Source organism: Aethalodelphis obliquidens, unplaced genomic scaffold (assembly GCF_003676395.1).
Source record: "Aethalodelphis obliquidens isolate GAN/ISIS:26980383/991018 unplaced genomic scaffold, ASM367639v1 scaffold14, whole genome shotgun sequence".
NCBI lineage: Eukaryota > Metazoa > Chordata > Mammalia > Artiodactyla > Delphinidae > Aethalodelphis > Aethalodelphis obliquidens.
In genome coordinates, this window is record NW_020837958.1 from 26442677 (window position 1) to 26460544 (window position 17868).

A 17868-nucleotide genomic window follows, 5' to 3' on the forward strand; every position below is an offset into this window, starting at 1 on the left:
GATCTCAAGGTGACGTTTTCCAGGGTCCTCCCAAGACCAGCCCTAGTGGATCCTAAAGGCAAACCCCTGCCCCTTGCGGGCTTTGGAATTTTATCTCTCAATAATAAGTCATGAGCCCTATCACACCTGTATTTAGTAATCTTCCCACCCCATCAATGACCACTGTGCAGTCAGGATCCAGGTCTTTCTGGGTCATTGTTGAATGCAGCTTGGAGTTGACCGTGTGGAGGTTCCATATTCAATTCCATTCGATCAATCCAATATCTATTTATTGGGTGCCAGCTTAAAAAAGACCCTGTGCTAGGATCAGAGGTGAAAGAACAAGATGCAGTCCCACAGTGGAGAAGAGACAACCATAGGACACCTCACACAGGGCAATGGCAGTGCCGACCATCTAGAGGCAAAGGGATGAGAAACTACCCTGGACTGTGATCGGTGGAGATGGTCACATCTGCATGACTTATCTTTAAAAAATATGTTCCTAAAGCCATTGTGGAAAACAATATGAAGGTTCCTCAAAAAATGGAAACTACCATGTGATCCAGCAATTCCACTCCTGGGTATATATCCAAAGAAAACAAAAACACTAATTCAGAAAGATACATGAACCTCAATGTTCATAGCAGCATTATTTACAATAGCCAAGATATGGAAGAAAACTAAGTGTCCATCAACAGATAAATGGATAAAGAAGATGTGGTACATACATACAATGGAATACTACTCAGCCACGAAAAAGAATGAAATTTTGCCATTTGCAACAAATGGATGGACTTGGAAGATATTATGTTAAGTGAAATAAGTCAGACAGAGGAAGACAAATACTGTATGATAACACTTATCTAAAAAATACAACAAACTAGCGACTATAACAAAAAAAGAAACAGACTCACAGATGTAGGGAACAGTGATTACCAGTGGGGAGAGGGAAGGGAGGAGGGGAAAGCTAGGGGTAGGAGATAAGAGGTACAAATACTATGTATAAAATAAATAAGCTACAAGGAAATATTGTACAACACAAGGAATATAGCCGATATTTTATAATGACTATAAATGGAGTATAACCTTCCAAAATTATGAATTACTATGTTGTACACCTGAATCTTATATAATATTGTAAATCAACTAGACCTCAATAAAAAAATGTGGAGGTAAAGCCTCATTCTTAATGAGAAGGGCACTGTGGGTCATATTGTTCAGAAATTGTTAATGGGACTAAACTGAGACACAAGTTCTGCTTACATCACAGTAAATTTATTGAAATGGTGATAATGAGACTGTTAACCTTTTTGCTAAGGTCATGAGTGAAAACTGGATGTACCACAACTGCAATACGAGAAATGTGTTAAGGAACAATGCATTTTAGATCATTAGCCAAAATAGCAATGTACTTCTTGCAGTTCAACTGCTAGAGCCCCAAAGTGAATTATTTGAAAAACTAGATCCCAAAGATTCTAGGTGGGAAACTTTTTGAAGTACGTCATCAGTATGTCCTTATTCAAGTGGAGATAAAAGAAACCCAACTAAGAAAATTGCGACCAGGCTGACGGACAGAACAACTGTGGATGAAGTATGGGATCTTTTAAAAATGCCTATCTTTTTTTTTTTTTTTTTTTTTTTGCGGTACGCGGGCCTCTCACTGTTGTGGCCTCTCCCGTCATGGAGCACAGGCTCCAGACGCGCAGGCTCAGCGGCCATGGCTCACGGGCCCAGCCGCTCCGCGGCATGTGGGATCTTCCCGGACCGGGGCACGAACCCGCGTCCCCTGCATCGGCAGGCGGACTCTCAACCACTGCGCCACCAGGGAAGCCCAAAAAATGCCTATCTTGAAGATAAGTTTGACTCAAGTTTTGGAGGAACTAAAGTAACCTTGATAGGCAGCGGAATGAATCAGTGTGTGAAATTCCTTAACTAAAAATTTACTGGCTTAAAAAGAATGCGGAGGTGGTACTTCATTGTCTGTGGGTCTTTGCAGTCAGGATTTTTGTTCAAATAACTTCCTCACCTCTCCGTGTCCATTTTGGTTTGCCTTTCCCAGACTGTCCCTGAGGCCTGGCGCAGCTGATGATTTTGGAAAATGGATTTTGAGCTGTAAAGGATAGCTATTCCAGATGTATACTCAGGTTTCAGAAATAAGAATTAGATTAAAAAGAACAGCTGAGAGAAGAAATTAACACAATATTGTAAATCAACTCTACTTCAATAAAATTAAAAAAAAAAAAAGAGCAGCTGAGAGACCTCAGCAATCTTCTGGGACAATCGCTTTCAACCTGGTGTTTCTGGAGCCTAAGAGTTCTGCAGAGGTGCCCTGGGGGGACGGGGTGCTGGGAGACAGCCCTGTGGAAGGGGGATGCTGAGGGCCTGGTCTCGGGGTCTCCACCTGCATCAGGCAGAAGAGGTCAACGTAACCTTTCTTACACATTGCAGTTCCAAATACGCTGGCAAAAAACACTGTGGAAGGTTTAAAACCTCCAAAGCTAGTCCGTCATGATCACCTCATCATATTCTACAGTAGCTGATTTTGAGTGTTTTGCGTGTGTCAGACACTGTTAAAGGGGCTTTATGTCCATTATCTCATTTAATCCTCATAGCGCCTTTAAGAGGTAGGTACCATTATTAGCCCCCTCACATAGGAGAAAACTTAGGCCCAGAGGTTAAGTAATTTGACCAAAGCACACATACCGTAAGAGATGGAGCCTGGCTTTGAACCCATGCAGCTGCATCTTGGTGGGTGCTGGAAGCTGAGGCCCAGGGAGAGGCAGGGACTTGCCCCAGACCTCACAGTGGGCTCAGGGCAGACCATTCCCCCTCAGGGCCTTCTTCCTCCTTCCCTCCCTCCCTCTCCATCCTGCAGTATACTTCCTAGAACCGACTCACAAGTGGCTTTAAATAGACCATCCCTTGGTTACCAAGCATCTGTGCTCTCATGAGGGGAGCCTCTGAAGGAGATGGAGCTGTGATAACAGATCTGCTTCGGAGCCCCCTGTTCTGAATGGGCCTGGGGCGCTCTCCTGGCCTGTGGCCTCATTTCCCACCCTCTGCTCTAGATGCAGTTGAGGACCTTGGGCACAGCATCCCAGGCCCTTCACAGTCTGCACTCTGTCTGTCTGCCCTGTCTCACCTCCGTTTGCTCCTCTACACATATCCTTGCTACTGCAGCTATGTCTATACCTTATTCTTTTGTCCATGCCGTTCCCTCTGCTGGGAATACCCTTCCTGCCTCGTTGGCCTGGCATTTTCCTCCTCACATGTGTCCTCTAGGGTCCTGACCTCCCCCACAAGGCAGAATCACTCACTCTCTCCCAGCACCCTCCCTGTCACAGCACACACCCCTGTGCTAGAACCATTGATTTCACTTCCCTGATTCAAAGACATGCAGGTGGTCCCATTTCCCCTTGACTAAAATCAGGGTAGTTCTTACAATCCGCGCTTCTGAGTCAGAGTCCTTCTTGCCTCCTGGAACCCTGTTATTGAATGGATAGTGTTTTGTAATTGATGTCGTCTTAGGATCCAGGAAATACAGGCCTTATGGCTCCCTCTGGACTGAGCTCACCTGGGTTGGAGGCCATGATCCAGGAGTCTCAGGACTGCCAGCAGCCAACACAGGGAGGCACAGAGGAGGGGCTGGGTGGTGGTGGTCATGGTGTTCATGGACTGGAAGGCCCCCTTTGTGCCCAGGTCATCATGGGACGCCTGCGGGGCTGTAGGCTCCAGGGTACCCTGGAGGCCCAGGAGAGCCTCCTGCCGTTTTTACCCACTACCCGAGTTCACGCAGCTACCTAATGGCCTATGCCCTGGAGAGAAACACGGGCGAGAACAGCAGACTTCATTTCCCCCTGTGTTAGTTTTCTGCCATAACAAAGTACTACCATTCACTGGGTGGCTTAAGCAACAGAAATTAATTTCCTCACAATTCTAGAAGGTAGAAGTCCAAGATCAAGGTGTCAGTAGGGTTCGTTTCTTCTGAGGCCTCTCTCCATCTTCTCCCTGTGTCTTCACATGGTCTTTCCTCTGTGCGTGTATCTGTGACCTAATTTCCTCTTTTTATAAGGATGCCAGAGTCATATTAGATTAGGACCCTTTCACCAGCTTTACTGAGCACCTACTATATGCGTGGCACTGCTCTAAGAGCTAGGGATTCAGACAAAGATAGTGATATTGTCAGCCAGATGCCACATCCAAGGGCACCCTAGCTGTATTTAATTCTGTATGGACTCCATTTTAGTATAGTTTCCTTTCTGTAGCAAATATTGCTAACTGTCCCTAAAATTCATGCTTTTCTTTCTATGGTATATTCCTTCCATGTGGAGGAATTTCCCAGAAAGCAACAACAGCTCCCAGCTCCATTTACATCTAGGTGTGGCCATGTGACCTCACTGATGAAATGTAAGAGGTGATGAGAGCCATTTCCAGGCTGAGGCTTTTGTGAAGCTGGTGAGCCTTCTCCACGTTCTTTTGTACCTTCCTTTGACTAGATGCAGGATGGTGAAGCCATAGGATGGAAGGAGCCTGGGTTCCTGAATAACTGGATGGAGGAGAGCCACCCACTGACCAGAAATGTCAACCTCAGACTATTATGTGAACAAGAAGTACATTTCTATTGTGTTGAGCCTTTATACATTTGGGGGTCTTTTTGTTATAGAAGATTACATTACCCTAACTAACACAATTTTTATGTGAAGTCAGTCTCATTGCTGCACCGGTCCAGACACGTCTTTGTAGCTCTGTTGCCTACTGTCAAAAGAGTCTTGGATGTAGGGACCCAAAGGAAATGTTTATCAGCCAGGAATCAGCCTTTCCTCTAAGCCAGATGCGCTTTAACTCAGATTGTGAGAGTTTTCTATGAGAAGGACTTAAAAACCCTGGTAAAACAAGCTTTCAAAATTTGAGAGAAAACTGTAAAGCTTCCCTGAGAAATTCCCAAGCACCATATTCCTTTATCTGGGAAGTCGATCTGGGTACAGGACAATTTTTTAAGCAGCCAGAAACCCTTTACCTCGGTTCTAGTCACTGGGGCTGTGGCTCAGTGAGGGAGCGGGCAGAATAAGGACCACCTGGTAAAGAGAAATTAGCAAGTAATGGAAGCCCAGCCCCCTGGTTGGCTCAACAGCATGAGTCAGAGTGCTACAGAAATAGAGAAATCCCATTCATAAATTTTTCCTCACCCCAGCTTAAGAGCTTTCAAAGTCATAAAGTCGACATAAAGCCAGAAGACCTACAATTGTCCAATTAGAGGTTTTATCCAGGAAAACACACATTTTCAGAGTCGCTGGTTGGCCCCCGTGCCAGGAGTGTAGCTGAGCTGATTGGGCGCGCTGCGCCTCTGGGTTTTATGGAAATTTCCACTTCAGTGAGACAGGACAGAAGACTTCTCAGAGCCTTTTACCCCCAGGGTGTGGTCCACGAGGGGCCTAGAGACGCCCAAAGCTACTCCTTCCTGTGACAGCTCGGGAGAAACGAGAATCTGCTTAAGCCAGCTCATCTGGGAGGGGGTAGCAACTAAGCGCTTATTATCTACTATTTTCGAGGGATCTAAATACATAGCGCACATGATTACATTCAATCTTTATTACTCCCCTGCAAGGAAGGCTCTATTTTCCTCCATATTCCAGATGAGGAAAGTGAGGCCGATATCTGAATGCAGGTCCAGTGATTCTAAAATACCTCATCCTCTACATTCTGTTACCACTCATGATCCCAGGGCCCTTACTCTGTCTCTGTCAGGGGAAAAGCATGACCAGTGAGGGGAACCAGCCCTGGACAGAGCTCCCAATATCTTCCAGGCACTGTGCTGGCGTTTTGCTTAGATTATCATGATAAATCCTCAGAACAGTCCTGCAAAATAAGGATTGTTATACCCATTTTACAGCTGAGGCAACTGAGGCTCAGAGACGTATGGTACATACTTGCCCGAGGCCACGCAGTTAGAAAATGGTGGTGAGTCTGCCTGAGCGAAGTCCCTGCTCAGAAGCCTTATCCCAGACCCTGACCTCACCCCGCCATGCATCGTAAGACTTTTATTCTGGGGACGGATTTCTTTTTTGTCACATCCCACCTCTACTTGTGCACATGTAATTGGTAACTTCTCTGACAGTCTCGGATGTTGAGCCTTCCACAGGCACATCTACTTTTAGGCCACTTACTAGCTGAGTAACCTTGAGGACGTCCCTAAACCTCTCAAAGGGGACACAGTTTCTGCTCTCGTGGGACTTACCATCTAGACCAGGTGTTGATGAACTTTTCCAGTAAAGAGCCAGAGCTTAAATATGTTAGGCTTTGGGGTCCATCTAATCCCTGCATGGCAACTACCCAGTTCCGCCATTGCAGTGTGAAAGCAGCTGAAGATATAAACGGATGCATGTGACCAGATTTGGCCCATGGGCCTAAGTGTGCAGACCCCCTGATCGAGATGGTCAAACGATTCCACAAGTGTTAGATTCTCATTGGGTAAGTGCTACAAAGGAGACGGACCGCCCTTCCCTGAGGGTTTTTTCCCCCAGGAACTGGTCCCAAGGGGGTTGGCAGCTTGGACAAGGCCACTCTGTGAGTCAGAGCCAGGCTAGCACCAGGGTCCAGGTCTCCTGTTCTCCCCTCGGGGCTCCCCCCAGCACATGCTGCCTCCCTGGCCATCAGGGAACCTCCTCCAGGAACTGAGGCTGGTCCTGCAGCCCTGTTAGAGGCGCAGGGACAGCGGGCAGCCCTCAGAGAGCAGTCCGGGGCTTCTGCAAACGCCTGGCTTAAACTCTGCCTGGGGCCAAGAGGCTTCCCCTAGCAAATCACTGGCTCATTTCTCTCCAGCAGAGCCTGGCTCTCGCAACACCTTCTGGAAAGCCGTTAAGGCAGCTGCAGCAGCACGCGTGGCGTTAATTTATTAAAATCCCAGCTTGTAAAAGCCAAGCTCGCAGGCAGAGCTGGAGGAAGCAGAGGCACGCGGCACCGGACACGGCGTGAGCTGCTATTTTCTTCTCCCACAGCCACAAAAGGAAATGTTGGCGAGGTCCTGGGAGAAGGGGTGGTTGGCGGGGAGAGGACGCTGCCGGATTTGATAGCATGAATACGAGTCATTTGTCTTATTGTAAAAGAGATGTGTGTTTGGACGCCGAAAATACTCTGGATCCTTTCTTTCCTCCCCTCGCACGCATGAAAAGCCGGGAGCAAAACAAAATGCTGCTGATTTTGAGGCTATTTTGGGTGCCTACCGCTGACTGTCTGCTTCCGAGCCCCTCGGCACACGGCACACGCCGCCTTCTCAGAGAATGGTTTGATCAAGTTGAAATGGGGACTGAACGAGCATCTTGCTGCTGCCGCCGCCTGCCATCAGAGCAGAAAGCACTCCCCAAAGGCCGGGCCTGGCCCACGTCGCTGAATTCTCTCTCTCCCCGATGCCCACCCACTGCACACCTCCTGCCCGCGCCGTGCTCGCTGGCGCCTGAACTCGGCTGCCCACCCCGTGCCAGGAAGCTATTTACCAAAGGAAATAACTCCGATAAAGGGCTAAAATTAGCCAGCAATGATGGAAAACATTTTGTCGAGCGATCTGTTGACAAGAGGGGAAATAGAGCTGTGAAAAAGATAGGGGGTGAAGGACACGGAGGGACAAGGGGGCTGACTGTGACAGGTGGGGGGACCCAGAATTATCTGGGACAGAGCCCAGAGGCCAGGACGGCTGCATGGACGGCTAGGCCCAAGTGGCCAATCTTCCCTCTCACTCAGGGGCCCCCATCCCGCGCTATGGCACCTGGCCTCAAGGCAGTGAAGGAGGCAGAGCCAGCAAGTTTCTTCCCAGAGGATGGATATCTGAGGATGGGTATCAGAAGCGCAGCCCCATGAAGGAAGCAAGCAGAGGGCAGGGTGGAGGCTAACCAGAACCTGGCTTTTGGAGTTCAAGTCTCAGCTCCGCCAGTTACTAACCATGACCTTGGACAAGCCACTTAACATCTCTGAGCCTCATGTGATATCCTCACGTGATAACTAAGTATAATGTTAGACCCACATCACAGGGTTGTGGTGATAATACACGCATAATATTTACCAAAGCAGCATTATTCAGGGCATTCAGCCTTCTGCAAACATGGATGGAGGGCATTCTGTGTGCCAGGTGCTGTCCTGGGAACTGGGGAATGCCTTGATGAGTTAGACAAAGCCCTGCTCTAAAATACTTTAATTCCATAGAGAACACGGCAGGGAAGGAAGAGCTCTCCTTAGAAATATAGAACCAGCACTGTTCGTCCTGAAGCAACTGAATTGAAAGGCCCCAGAATGCCTTTGCTGGGCCACAGAGACATTTATCCCACCCGACTGCATGTCTACTACTGGCTACATATTGGAGAGGGAGGGATTTGAGCTCAGTCTGCCTTCGGGAAATACACAGCCTGGCGGGGAAAACAAGTAGGTAAACAGGTATCTGCCATTCAGCACGAAAAGGACCATAACAGAGTTAGGTTTAAGAGGGAACCATGAATGCTCCCTGGAGAGAGAGGGAACAACCTCATGAAGGAAGTGACAGAGGCAGGTCTTAAAGGATGTGTAGGAGCTGACCAGGCAGACAGGGAGGAGAGGAAGGCGTTCCCACAAGAAAGAACGAACAACATGATGTTTGTGAGAAAAATGTCCCTAGTTGGGAATGGCTGGTGTGAAAGATGCAGGGACTGGTGATACTCAACCCATTTAATAATTGGTATGGCAGGGACCAAACAGTTAACATGTGCTGGTCATGGCGCTGGAGAACAGGGTTCCAGAGCCCTTCTGTGAGCCGGGCCCTTCCTGTTAGTTGCTGGACTATTGGAAGGCCAGGGGGGTGTGGCAGGGGCTGGACGGTTGGAGGATGTTAGGCGGGGGACACAGAGAGGGCTCGGGGCAGTGGACAGTCACCAACTGGTTTAGAGGTATGGTTATACCAGCATGTGCAGCTAAATGGTGGAAGGAGTGGAGGGAGAGGAACCCTGAGGATGGGGCAGGGTCTCCAGAGCCCACAGGGAAGTCGTGGGGCATCCCAAGAGGCAGAGATCTGGGACCCCGACCATGATGTTTGCCAAAACACCTCCATTTTTATTCTGTTTGCACGTGGCTCTCCCATCCAAGGCTTCGTCTGGGAGAAGTATTTTGATGTTAAAACAATGACTCAGGCAGCACAGGCTCTGTTCCTTGATGAGCAGACATCTGAATTCTGCCCTCTTCAGCTTTTGCATTGGCCACCACACTGTGGAAGGATATATCTGAAAAGTTTCTGAAAGCCATCCTTTTCTCTTCATTCCCATGGCTGATATTCCGAAGCCTTTTCCCTCCCCTGAGGTCTTGCAGAGACCTGGAAAGCATCCTGAAAACAGGGATAGGTCTGCTCCTTGTGAGTAGTCCCAGCAGCTCACGCAGAGCTGGACCTATCAGAGGGCTTGATAAGGATATGATGTTAGCACCCAGTGGATGGCCATTGGCCATCTCTGCTTGGTCATCTCCAAGGGCAACATGAATGCTTCTCTCTGAGGCCTCAGATAAGGCCACTGAAACCACATGATGAGGTGGAAGGAACATGCACTTGGAGAGCAGGACAGACCAGGAGTTTAATCCCAAGGCCACCCGCTGCATCCTAGCTCTGTGCCGTTGGTTACGTGATTTACTGGCCTTGCCTCATTTTTTTTTTTTTTTTTTTTTTTTTTTTTGCGGTACGCGGACCTCTCACTGTTGTGGCCTCTCCCGCTGCGGAGCACAGGCTCCGGACGTGCAGGCTCAGCGGCCATGGCTCACGGGCCCAGCCACTCCGCTGCATGTGGGATCTTCCCGGACAGGGGCACGAACCCGTGTCCCCCTCATTGGCAGGCAGACCCCCAACCACTGCGCCACCAGGGAAGCCCTGCCTCATTTTTTTTTTAAATCTGAAAAACGGAAATGAGAACAATAACCAGCTGATGGGGTCATCATCAAGATAACTGAGATAACGTTTGTTTTATCACGTAAGTTTGGTTCTTGCATTATCAATACGAAGTGTTTAATTACAGCCAGGCACATAGTAGGTTCTCAATAAAAGCGAGTCCTTTCCCTCTCCTCTCTTTCTTTGAGGTTTCCAAGCACTAGAGTTTGCAAGTCTTTACAACAAGCTAAATATATACAAGTTAATCATATTCGTGTATTTGCATAAATTAATAAGCAGTAATTATATATTACAGCAATTTCTGAAAAGTATCCCAAAATAACTATCTCAATACACCAAAATGTTAACAATGTTTTTTTTCTGGGTAGTGGAATTGGGTGATTTGTATTTTCTCCCCAGACTTGCTACAATTAGTAGGCATTATTTTCTAAATAGGTGGGAAAAAAAAGCAACAGTGAATAAGAAGAAAGCTGTCCTCCCATACCCTGTGTGGGGAAGTCTGTTCACTGGCCTCAGATTCTGCTGACAGTCTCTGTGACTCCACGGACCTGGCGAGTCAGCAAAAGGTTGAAGTAGCTTGAAAATAGAAGATGTTGCAGCAGAATGCGTCAAGGCTGCCCAGGCTCTGGCCATGTGGGTCTGATCCTTTTCTTCCTTACTCTGGGAGACCAGATCAGAAAGGAGTGTGCTAACCTGGGGGGAGGGGAAACAGAGGGGAACCCGCTCCACAAATGACTGTGCTCACCGGGCGCTGACGGAGGCCTAGATCTGAGGGCTCGCTGCGCCACGTGCCAGATGCAAGATCTTGGGCCAGCTTTTTACTCCCCTGAGCCTCAGCGTTCTCAGTACATATGTTTTAGTTGTCGCTTCCTCCGAGAAACCTTCCTGAACCGCCCCAGCCTCCATGGGGCACCCCTCTTTAGAGCCTGCACCCCAATCTGCTCAGCCCTCTGTTACAATGATCTCTTCATGGCCCGTCCCCTGTACGAGGCTTAGAGCAAGGAACACAGCTACCCACAGCTGTTTCCTTTGGCCTCTCATGGAGCCTGGTACAGAGTGGACCCTCCATAAACATCTGCTGAATGAATGAATGAATGAATGAATTATGAGTGACAGGCAAGCCCATGCCAGGCCCTGGAGCTGTGGAGATGTAGCTGCCAGGACCCCCTGCCCTCAAGGAGCTCACACTGTGGCTGGAACTCAGACTCCCCAACAGAATGTACACTATGAACAAGGCCTTAAAAGGCTTAAGAGAAACTAGAAGAATAAGGAAAGAGAGGAGAATTCCCCCAGGGCCTCGTATAAGAGACGGAATTTGCACAGAGCCTGGAAGAATGAGTGAAACGTCCCCCATGGGGCCGGGAGGTAAGGCAGCTGAAGGCAGGAGTTAGGCAGGAGAGTGCTCAGAGGGGGAGAGATGAGTGCAAGGCGGGGACCAAATGTGGAGCACCTCCCATGGGAGACAAGCAGGTCTGGGTGGCATTCTGGCTGCGGCAGGGAGCCCAGACACGTTGAGGAGGAGAGCTGATGGGGTCTGACTTGCCTCTCTCTAGACTGGCAGGACCAGGCATCTCGCACCTCTACTAGATGCCAGCCTAGCCTAGCATTCTTTCACCTGCCCATCAGGAGGGCTCAGAAATAGGACCAGTTTGGAATCTGCCCAATCTAGTCTTCAGCAAACAAGCCCTCTAATTTAAACCAGCATCTGTGAAAAGGGCAGGCTTTGGCTTGGGTCCTGAGGACCACGGACGTGATTAACCTCTGCCAGCTGCAGCAAATGAATTGCTGAAAGGATATCCTGGGAGCAGCCAGGATCTTAAGGGTAGCCAACTGTTGAAGACAAAGCCTGCTTGCCTTGTCTGGGCTGGAGGAGAAGAGCTGTGGCTTCATTTTGGGGGCCCAGTGTTCCTGCTATAAAGTGTGGGGGCACTAGTTAAGTTCAATCTCACCCCAGGGCTTTGCATGTGCTGTTCCTGCAGGCTGAAACCCCTTCTCCCAATGTTGAACATGGTTGGCCTATCCTGATACTTCAAGTCTTGGTTCAAATACTGCTTCCTTAATGATACTTTTCCTGGCTCCCCATTTCACATAGCATTACTACTCCCCTCCATCACCTCCCACTATATGATTATATTTTCTGCTTTCATAGGGTTTCTTTTCTTTTCTTTGATACGTGTTTATTTTCTTTCTCCCCACCTGACTCCAACCAGACTTAAGTTCCATGATAGCAGCGATCTTGTCTCACTCACAGCTCTGGTCACTGTGCCTAGCACAGTACCTGACACATAGTAGGTACTCAATAAAAATGAATTGGATAAAAGAAAGGAAGGGAGGGAGGAATGGGGCTTCTAACACAATAGCTCCAAAATGAAACCCCGCCCCCAGCCCTTCTGCTCTGGGAAGCTGGCTCATTAACCACGAGCCTTTGGAAAACATCCAGGGCAGGGCCTGGGGTGTTGCATCCGCAGGGACAACAGAGGCCTGGTACTTGAGGCTGAAGGAAGGGAAGGGGAAGAGGGAGGGGACTAACCTTTATTCCGCCCCTACTATGTGCCAGGCCATGTCTACTGAAGGAAACCTCTCATTTTACAGATGAGGAGACTGTAGCCCACAATGAATAAACATAAAATAACATTTATTTTGTAGCCGGGGTCAGCAGGTCACATTTATTGTCTCATCCATCATCCCCCTGCAAAGGTTGGGAGGCAGGCATTGATTACTGCTGAGATTTTATAAGCAGGGGGATTCAGGGATGTTCAAGAAACGTACTCGATTTCACACAATTCAGTGGCAGAGCCAGGATGAAGAACCCAGGTCTTTCTAACTCTTGTCTGATATCTCCCTTTGACAGAAAACACCCTTCACAGGCATGATGGCTGTCTTGGCCTTGCCCCGCACCCCGCCCTCCTGGGGACAGAAGTGGAGGGAGCCCCGTTCCAGGCCACGGCTCTGAGCAAATTTTTCAGACAATCCCTAGTGCATCCACCGGCAGCTCTGGACCCCTTAATTAGCCTGCCACCTCTGAGTGCCGAAAGCTGCTTGGGCCGCCTGACTCAGGGAACATGCCAAGAGCCGCCGGCGCATGCGGGCAGGTGAGGAAGGGTGGCCTCGGGCCCTCCGGGGCAGCCAGCTCAGAAAGCACCCAGGGAGGCCCGCTCCGCAGGCTGGGATGCAGGGCAGGGCGAAGGCTTCGCCCCCTGTCCAGGACGGGAGGACTCGGTCCTTAGGCTCTGTCACACCCATCAACTGTGGGACCCGTAAGTTTCTTCCTTTCTCTGAGCCCTAACTTTCCTATCCATAAGGCTATCGTGCAGAAGAAATGAAATGACATATGCCAAGCACCGCCCAGGGCTGTCCCGGAGGGAGAGCTCAGTAAAGATTGGTTTTCTCTACTGAGCACGACTGTCCTGGATGAATTCTAAATTCAGAACCAGCCTGCAAATTCTCCTTCCCACTTGCATACTCACATGTGCGACAAACACTCGTGGGGTCCGTGCTCCGTGCATGCCCTGGACACTGGAGAAAAGACAATGAACAAAGTGGTCCAAACGCCTGACCTCAAAGCCCTTACTTTCTAGTTGGGGGGCTGGGGAAGGAGAGGGGATGATCAACAAAATAAAGAAATAAATGTCAGATAATGTGCTAAGAAGGAAAAAGTAAAGCTGAGAATGCAGGAAGGAAGTGTAGGGAGACAGGGTCACTGGAATTCTGGAGAGGGTGCCCAGAGGTGGGCTCACTGAACAGCTGACTTCTGGGAAGAGAGTGAAGGAAGTGGTAAAGGCTGCCCTGTGGATACCTAGTCCGGGGGACAGCTTTCCAGGCAGAGCAGACAGGTCTCAAATGCCTCCTGAGCTAAAACGCCAAGGCAGAGTCCTCACTAGATTTCAAAGACAAAGCTTTTCCCAAACAAGAAGTCAATGAGAAAATCAGATTTTGTAAAAATGCAATTTGTGGCCAGTTTTTCAAAAGGAATGATGTGATCCACTGTTGGTTTGATGGTTTGCTCTTTCTGGGAACTTATCTTTGGCAAGCCTCAGCATGTTAATATAGGTTTCCCTAGGTGATGATACTAATTAATATCAGCAATAAGAATTATAATCACTGTCATTTCTTAAGCGCCTACCAGGCACCAGGCACAGTTCTGGAAGCTCTGATGTGCACTGTTACTATTCCCATTTTGCAGATGAGTACACTGAGGCACAGAGAGTTTAAACCTTTAACCAAACTCACACAGCTTTTAAGTAGGCTGGGGTTCAAGTGCACGCAGCCTGGCTCTGCCATCTATGCTCTGACCATCATGCTAACTACCTCAAAACCTGCAAGTGGTTGTTGCTATTAGCATGAAGGGATTGCCCTGGGCCATCCAAGCTTTCCCTCTCTTTCCTGTGAGCCATGCTGCTTCCCCCAAATGAACACTGCAGAGCTGCCCGTTTAATCTTTTGACACGGCTCATTTCTTTTGTCAAAGATAAAAAATCTTAAAGAAAAAACATGTTGCAGACGGACTCTACTACAGCAAAGGGATGACTCAAAACTCCAGTCTCCATTGCAGAGCGGAGCAAGCTGGCGCCACATCCTCAAGCCTCAGTTTCTCCGTCTGCAAAATAAGAAGGGATGGAAGGGGCTTCCCTGGTGGCGCAGTGGTTGGGAGTCCGCCTGCCGATGCAGGGGACATGGGTTCATGCCCCGGTCCGGGAAGATCCCACATGCCGCGGAGCGGCTGGGCCCGTGGGCCATGGCCACTGAGCCCGCGCGTCCGGAGCCTGTGCTCCACAACGGGAGGGGCCACAGCAGTGAGAGTGAGAGGCCTGTGTACCGAAAAAAAAAAAAAAAGAAGGGATAGAAGGCTCTAGGGTCTCTTCCAGTCCATGATCATAGGGTTCAGAGACATAGGCCCTGACCTAAGCCATAGAGCATTGTTAGGAGTTTACAACTGATACACAGAAGGCAGCAGCCTGGGAGAGCTGGCCGTGTTGCTGGGCAGCGGGAGGAACAGCCACAGCACCAAGTCCGTGCTCTGGACCAAAGGAACGTCTGCCCCATCTGATTGCCTTGTGTCTGCCAGTGTCACCCCTGTGGTCTCACCACCAGAGTGCTCGCCATAGGGTGACCCTAATGCACTGAGTGCTCGAAGGGTCGGGAAGGGCCACACCTGTGACTGTCCCCCATCTTGTCCTTGTCCTCCGTCTCTGCACTTCCTGCCTTATAGCTTCCTAACACATCTTATCACTTAGCCTTTGGGGAAAGCTGATGTCCAGGGGGAAGCGGACATATTAATGATAAGTGATGCTAAAGGCACCATTTACTGACTGTCTTCTCTGAATTATGTGGGGTTTTTTTTTTGTTGCTGTTATTGTTGTTTTTGTGGTACGCGGGCCTCTCACTGCTGTGGCCTCTCCCATTGCGGAGCACAGGCTCCGGACGCGCAGGCTCAGCGGCCATGGCTCACAGGCCCAGCCGCTCCGTGGCATGTGGGATCTTCCCGGACCGGGGCACGAACCTGCGTCCCCTGCATCGGCAGGCAGACTCTCAACCACTGCGCCACCAGGGAAGCCCTGTTTTTTTTTTTAAGAGGTAAAATTCACATAACAAAAAAATTAACCATTTTAAAAGGTACAATTCAGTGACACTACATTCTCAGTATTGTACAACCATCACTTCTATCTAGTTCTAAAATAGTTTCATCACCCCAAAAGGAAACCTCGTACCCATTAAGGAGTCACTCCCATCCTCCCCTCCCCCAGCCCCCCGCAACCACTAATCTGCTTCCCGTCTCTCATGGATTTGTCTGTTCTGCATATTTAATATAAATGGCATCGAACAGTATATCATCTTTTGTATCTGGCTTCTTTCACTTAACATGTTTTCACGGTTCGTCCATGTAGCGTTTATCAGTACTTCACTCCTCCTTATGGCTGAATCATATTCCTCTGTATGGAGAGAACACATTTTGTTTATCCATTCATCTGTTGATGGACATTGGGTTGTTTCCACCTTTTGGTTATTGTGAATAGCGCCGTTACGAACATCCATGCACGAGTTTTTTTTGGAACACTTATTTGCAGTTCTTTTGGGTATACACCCAGCAGTGAAATTGCTGTATCAGATGGTAATTCTATGATTAACTTGTTGAGGAACTGTCAAATTGTCACCCACAGCACTGCACAATTTTACCTTCCTACCAGCGCGGCATGAGGGTTCCAATTTCTTCACATCCTTACCGACACTTGTGGTTTTCCATTTTTAAAATATAGCCATCCTAGTGTGTGTGAATGGCATCTCGTGGTTTCCTAACGATTAACGATCCTGAGCATCTTTTCATGTGTTTGTTGACTATTTGTAGATCTTCTCTGGAGAAATGTCTATTCAAGTCCTTTGCCCACTTTTTAACTGGGTTATTTATCTTCTCATTGTTGTGCTCTTTATGTATTCTGTTGAATTTCTTTATATATTTTTGTATATTAGACCCTTGCCAGATATAAGATTTGTAAACATTCTTTCCATTCTACAGGGTTGTCATTTGACTACGAAAGTTTTAATTCTGATGAAGTCCAATTTACCTGTTTTTCTTTTCTCGCGTATGCTTTTGGTCTCACATCTAACAGTCCACGGCCAAATCCAAGGTCATGAAGATTTACCCTTTGTTTTATCCTAAAGAGTTTTGTGTGAAGTGTTTTTTTACATTTAATCTCTCTGACACTCTCTGAGGTAGATGCCATCGTCATCAATACCCCATCTTAGAAATGAGGAAAACTGTGGGTCAGGATGTGTAAGTCACCAGCCCAAAGACACACAGCCAGGTCAGAGCAGAGGCAAGGTTTGAACCTGTGTCTTCAACCCTGGAGCCCAAGATCCATGTCATTCAGCATCTGCACGTCTACTTTCCTGCTGTCCTTATTCTGCTGTCTTCAACAATATAGCTATTTCACAAACGAAACGCTGAAAGGGAAGGAACAAAGGGATGCAGATTTCCCCCTGATTTCTGAAGGCCCAGGTAAAAGCAGCCACCGGGTTGAATCCAAGGACCAAGTCATCTTTGTATCTCAAAGTTTAGCTTTGAATAGATTTTGTGGCCGTGCTTCCGAACTTTCCTTTCTGATAAAGCAGCAAATAGTGCGACAACCTCTTTGAGCCATTGCATCTCATAACTCCGTCTCCCAGGGTGGTTAGGGGCTGTTCTCTCAACCCAGCTCATTCTCCAGAAAAGAGGGGAGAGGTAGCCCTGTGCATCCTTGGGTAAAGTGAGCCTGACTCCTTGCCTTCAAGTTCACAGCAAACACCCACTTACCGAGGCCTAAGGTGAGCCAAGCTCTGTGTTGTGGGGTCACAGAAAGAAGCGTTTCACTGGCTCACAGGCCCGTGGAGGAGGAAGACGGAAACAGCTGCCTCGGGGTGACACACAAGGGACCACGGGAGAGATGGGCATGGATATCTGGAATCAGATATGAGACTACCCATTTATTCACGAACAAATTCTTATGGATTTTTCCTATGTGCCCATCGTTCCTTTGGATCCTGAGGATAAAGCAGTGTTACCTCACAGAGCTTCCATTCTAGTGGGCAAGACAGACACTAGCCAAGGAATCGAAGAAGAGGTTTATTGGGCTTGGGAAGGGGTCAGCATTTGCAGAGCTGGGCCTCGCGAAGATGTGAACGCGTTGGGTGGGGCAGGGGCGTCCAGTGTTTTTTCCAACACCACCAAGCAGTTCTCCAGTTCTCAGCAGCCACTGCCTGTCCTACAACTTTACCTCAATCCTGACACTATCTACCTGGAGACAGCGTCAGATCCCAGAGGTTAAGGGCTCAGTCCCACAACCCTGCCCCCGCTTCAGACGTCCATCGCAAGTCCAGGCTGTCACCTGTGCTTTGGACCGACTGGCTATAAATCAGAGGCCCCATGACTCCCTCCTCAGGTTCGATTAATTTACCAGAGCGGCTCACAGAACTCAGAGAAACATTTACTTATGCTTGCCAGTTTATCGTAAAGGACACAAATGAGCAGCT

At 48.6% G+C, this 17868-nt stretch overlaps 1 protein-coding gene and 1 non-coding gene across 2 annotated transcripts in view; one reads left to right on the forward strand and one right to left on the reverse strand.

The window, feature by feature from the left end:
- NAV2 (neuron navigator 2) overlaps positions 1 to 17868 on the reverse strand; it is an 856213-nt gene that overhangs the window by 498936 nt on the left and 339409 nt on the right. The gene's annotated exons all lie outside the window — the stretch shown is intronic.
- Positions 1156 to 1289, forward strand: LOC113625255 (small nucleolar RNA SNORA1). The gene has a single exon (XR_003434594.1). It is a non-coding gene; the product is annotated as a small nucleolar RNA SNORA1 (small nucleolar RNA).